Below are 6,000 nucleotides of genomic sequence, written 5' to 3'. Positions count from 1 at the left end.
GGGTGTTTGGCTTGCATGTATGTGTGTGTGCGTGTGTTTTGGTCTGCATTCTTGCGTGTGTGTATTGATATTCTAATCAACTCCACTCACATACCAAACACACCCAATCTGCTCTGCTGGTTTTGTCTAATTTCTAAGTTTTAAAGAATTACACCAAAGCTCTGATTGAGACCTGCTACAGATGGGTTCCTGTCCCAGGAGCCACCGTTCAAAAGTTTGGGGTCACTAAGAAATGACCTTGTTATTGTAGTGCTTTTCTTTCAAAAACATCACATCCATTAAAATAACATCAAATTGATCAGAAATACAGTGTAGACATTGTTAATGTAGTACATTTATTTTTTTATTTTTTTTATTTCACCTTTATTTAACCAGGTAGGCAAGTTGAGAACAAGTTCTCATTTACAATTGCGACCTGGCCAAGCAGTTCGACAACATACAACAACACAGAGTTGCACATGGAGTAAAAACAAACATACAGTCAATAATACAGTAGAAAAATAAGTCTATATACAATGTGAGCAAATGAGGTGAGATAAGGGAGGTAAAGGCAAAAAGGCCATGGTGGCAAAGTAAATACAATATAGCAAGTAAAACACTGGAATGGTAGATATGTAGAAGAAGAAAGTGCAAAGTAGAAATATAAATAATGGGGTGCAAAGGAGCAAAATAAATAAATAAATAAATACAGTAGGGGAAGAGGTAGTTGTTTGGGCTAAATTATAGATGGGCTATGTACAGGTGCAGTGATCTGTGAGCTGCTCTGACAGCTGGTGCTTAAAGCTAGTGAAGGAGATAAGTGTTTCCAGTTTCAGAGATTTTTGTAGTTCGTTCCAGTCATTGGCAGCGGAGAACTGGAAGGAGAGACGGCCAAAGGAGGAATTGGCTTTGGGGGTGACCAGAGAGATATACCTGCTGGAGCGCGTGCTACAGGTGGGTGCTGCCATGGTGACCAGTGAGCTGAGATAAGGGGGGACTTTACCTAGCAGGGTGTTGTAGTATATGGGGCTTTGGTGACAAAACGGACGGCACTGTGATAGACTGCATCCAGTTTATTGAGTAGGGTATTGGAGGCTATTTTGTAAATGACATCGCCGAAGTCGAGGATCGGTAGGATGGTCAGTTTTACGAGGGTATGTTTGGCACCATGAGTGAAGGATGCTTTGTTGCGAAATAGGAAGCCAATTCTAGATTTAACTTTGGATTAGAGATGTTTGATGTGAGTCTGGAAGGAGAGTTTACAGTCTAACCAGACACCTAGGTATTTGTAGTTGTCCACATATTCTAAGTCAGAACCGTCCAGAGTAGTGATGCTGGTCAGAAGGGCAGGTGCAGGCAGCGATCGGTTGAAGAGCATGCATTTAGTTTTACTTGTATTTAAGAGCAGTTGGAGGCCATGAAAGGAGAGTTGTATGGCATTGAAGCTCGTCTGAAGGGTTGTTAACACAGTGTCCAAAGAAGGGCCAGAAGTATACAGAATGGTGTCGTCTGCGTAGAGGTGGATCAGAGAATCACCAGCAGCAAGAGCGACATCATTGATGTATACAGAGAAAAGAGTTGGCCCAAGAATTGAAACCTGTGGCACCCCCATAGAGACCGCCAGAGGTCCGGACAACAGGCCCTCCGATTTGACACACTGAACTCTATCAGAGAAGTAGTTGGTGAACCAGGTGAGGCAATCATTTGAGAAACCAAGGCTATTGAGTCTGCTGATGAGGATGTGGTGATTGACAGAGTCGAAAGCTTTGTCCAGGTCAATGAATACGGCAGCACAGTATTGTTTCTTATCGATGGCGGTTACGATATCGTTTAGGACCTTGAGCGGGGCTGAGGTGCACCCATAACCAGCTCTAAAACCAGATAGCATAGCGGAGAAGGTACGGTGGGATTCGAAATGGTCGGTAATCTGTTTGTTGACTTGGCTTTCAAAGACCTTAGAAAGGCAGGGTAGGATAGATATAGGTCTGTAGCAGTTTGGGTCAAGAGTGTCCCCTCCTTTGAAGAGGGGGATGACAGCAGCTGCTTTCCAGTCTTTGGGATTCTCAGACTACACGAAAGAAAGGTTGAACAGGCTAGTAATAGGGGTTGCAACAATTTCGTCAGATAATTTTACAAAGAAAGGGTCCAGATTGTCTAGCCCGGCTGATTTGTAGGGGTCCAAATTTTGCAGCTCTTTCAGAACATCAGCTGAATGGATTTGGGAGAAGGAGAAATGGGGAAGGCTTGGGCGAGTAGCTGTGGGGGGTGCAGTGCTGTTGACTGCTGTAGGGGTAGCCAGGTGGAAAGCATGGCCAGCCGTAGAAAAATGCTTATTGAAATTCTCAATTATAGTGGGTTTATCGGTGGTGATAGAGTTTCCTATCCTCAGTGCAGTGGGCAGCTGGGAGGAGATGTTCTTATTCTCCATGGACTTTACAGTGTCCCAGAACTTTTTTGAGTTTGTGTTGCAGGAAGCAAATTTCTGCTTGAAAAAGCTAGCCTTGGCTTTTCTAACTGCCTGTGTATATTGGTTTCTAACTTCCCTGAAAAGTTGCATATCACGGGGGCTGTTCGATGCTAATGCAGAATGCCACAGGATGTTTTTGTGTTGGTTAACCTGTTGGGGGTAGGGGGCAGTATTTACACGGCCGGATAAAAAACGTACCCGATTTAATCTGGTTATTACTACTGCCCAGAAACTAGAATATGCATATAATTATTGGCTTTGGATAGAAAACACCCTAAAGTTTCTAAAACTGTTTGAATGGTGTCTGTGAGTATAACAGAACTCATATGGCAGGCAAAAACCTGAGAAGATTCTGTACAGGAAGTGCCCTCTCTGACCATTCCTTGAGCTTCTTGACTCTGTTTATTGAAGACTGAGGATCTTTGCTGTAACGTGACACTTCCTACGGCTCCCATAGGCTCTCAGAAGGCGGGAAAAAGCTGAATGATGTAATTCCAGCCACTGGCTGAAAAACATTAGCGCTTTTGGCAAGTGCTCTATCAGAGGACAATGGGCTGAGGCGCGTGCATGAGTCGACCCCATGTTTTTATTTTCTATCGTCTTTGAACCTAAACACACTTTCCCGGTCGGAATATTATCGCTTTTTTACGAGAAAAATGGCATAAAAATTGATTTTAAACAGCGGTTGACATGCTTCGAAGTACGGTAATGGAATATTTAGAAATGTTTTGTCACGAAATGCGTCGTGCGCGTCACCCTTCTTTACCATTCGGATAGTGTCTTGAACGCAAGAACAAAACAGAGGATATTTGAACATAACTATGGATTATTTTGAACCAAACCAACAATTGTTATTGAAGTAGAAGTCCTGGGAGTGCATTCTGACGAAGACAGCAAAGGTAATAAAATTTTTCTTTTAGTAAATCTGATTTTGGTGAGTGCTAAACTTGGTGGGTGTCTAAATAGCTAGCCCTGTGATGCCGGGCTATCTACTGAGAATATTGCAAAATGTGCTTTCACCGAAAAGCTATTTTAAAATCGGACATAGCGAGTGCATAGAGGAGTTCTGTATCTATAATTTTTGTAATAATTGTTATGTTTTTTGTGAACGTTTATCGTGAGTAATTTAGTAAATTCACCGCTTGCGTCCCACCTACTCAACAGCCAGTTGAAACCTGTGGCGCGTTATTCAAATACCTTAGATATGATATTACTTCAATTTTAAAAAAATATGACTATTTTACACCATTTTAAAGATAAGACTCTCGTTAATCTAACCACACTGTCCGATTTCAAAAAGGCTTTACAACGAAAGCAAAACATTAGATTATGTCAGCAGAGTACCGAGCCAGAAATAATCAGACACCCATTTTTCAAGCTAGCATATAATGTCACAAAAACCAAAACCACAGCTAAATGCAGCACTAACCTTTGATGATCTTCATCAGATGACAACCCTAGGACATTATGTTATACAATACATGCATGTTTTGTTCAATCAAGTTCATATTTATATCAAAAACCAGATTTTTACATTAGCATGTGACTAGCATGTGACTAGCATTCCCACCGAACACTGCCGGTGAATTTACTAAATTACTCACGATAAACGTTCACAAAAAGCATAACAATTATTTTAAGAATTATACATACAGAACTCCTCTATGCACTCGATATGTCCGATTTTAAAATAGCTTTTCGGTGAAAGCACATTTTGCAATATTCTCAGTAGATAGCCCGGCATCACAGGGCTAGCTATTTAGACACCCAGCAGGTTTAGCACTCATCAAAGTCAGATTTACTATAAGAAAAATGTTATCACCTTTGTTGTCTTCGTCAGAATGCACTCCCAGGACTTCTACTTCAATAACAAATGTTGGTTTGGTCCAAAATAATCCATCGTTATATCCAAACAGCGGCGTTTTGTTCGTGCGTTCTAGACACTATCCTAAAGGGTAAATAAGGGTGACGAGCATGGCGCAATTCGTGACAAAAGAATTCTAAATATTCCATTACCGTACTTCGAAGCATGTCAACCGCTGTTTAAAATCAATTTTTATGCCATTTTTCTCATAAAAAAGCAATAATATTCCGACCGGGAATCTGCGTTTAGATAAACAGACAAAGGAAAAGAAAGCATTCGGTCGAAGCGGGCATGCGCCTAAGCCCATAGTACTCTGAGTGGCCACTTGCCAAAAGCGATAAAGTGTTTCAGCCAGAGCCTGCCTCGATATCGTTCAACTTTTTCCCGGGCTCAGAGACCCTATGGAAGACGTAGGAAGTGTCACGTTATTGCACAGATCCTGAGTCTTCAATAAAAAGAGCCAAGATGAAACACTACTTCTCAGACAGGCCACTTCCTGCTTGAAATCTTCTCAGGTTTTGGCCTGCCATAGGAGTTCTGTTATACTCACAGACACCATTCAAACACTTTTAGAAACTTTAGCGTGTTTTCTATCCAAAGCCAATAATTATATGCATATTCTAGTTACTGGGCAGGAGTAGTAACCAGATTAAATCGTGTACGTTTTTTATCCAGCCGTGTCAATACTGCCCCCTAGCCCTAACAGGTTAAGAATGATAGAAAACAGAACTCGTTTATGCAATCGCGGTGTCAGATTTTAAAATAGCTTTTCGGCGAAAGCACATTTTGCAATATTCTGAGTAGATAGCCCGGCCATCACGGCTAGCTAATTTGACACCCACCAAGTTTGGCCCTCACCAAACTCAGATTTACTATAAGAAAAATTGGATTACCTTTGCTGTTCTTCGACAGAATGCACTCCCAGGACTTCTACTTCAACAACAAATGTTGTTTTGGTTCCAAATAATCCATAGTTATATCCAAATACCTCAGTTTTGTTCGTTCGTTCAGGTAACTATCCGAAGGGTGACGCGCGAGCGCATTTCGTGACAAAAAAATTCTAAATATTCCATTACCGTACTTCGAAGCATGTCAAACGCTGTTTAAAATCAATTTTTATGCAATTTTTCTCGTAAAATAGCGATAATATTCCAACCGGGCGACGTTGAATTCGTTCAAAGATTGAAAGAAAAACATGGAGTCCTCTCGTGGACGCGCACTCCAGTGTCATTGTTCCCTGCCTGACCAGTAACAAACAGAGCTGCTGTACTTAGCCCAGAGACTGCAGAGCTCTTATTCCACTTTCTGGCGCCTTCTGAGAGCCAATGGAAGCCTTAGAAAATGTCACGTTACAGCAGAGATGCTTTATTTTTGATAGAGATGCCACAGAAGGAGAACAAATTGTCAGACAGGGCACTTCCTGTATGGAATCTTCTCAGGTTTTGGCCTGCCATATGAGTTCTGTTATCCTCTATGGGCTAGGTGGGACGCTAGCGTCCCCCCCGTGGTGCACTCCATCAACAGCAGGTGCATTTCAAGAGCGGCAAATTTGAATCCAAATAAATGTCAAAATTCAAATTTTTCAAACATACAACTATTTTACACCCTTTGAAAGATAAACATCTCCTTAATCTAACCACGTTTTACGATTTCAAAAAGGTTTTACGGCGAAAGCATAAATTTAGAGTAT

The sequence above is a fragment of the Salmo salar genome, chromosome 05 (genome assembly GCF_965601325.2).
Source record: "Salmo salar chromosome 05, fSalSal1, whole genome shotgun sequence".
Lineage (NCBI taxonomy): Eukaryota > Metazoa > Chordata > Actinopteri > Salmoniformes > Salmonidae > Salmo > Salmo salar.
This window is presented reverse-complemented; position numbering follows the sequence as displayed.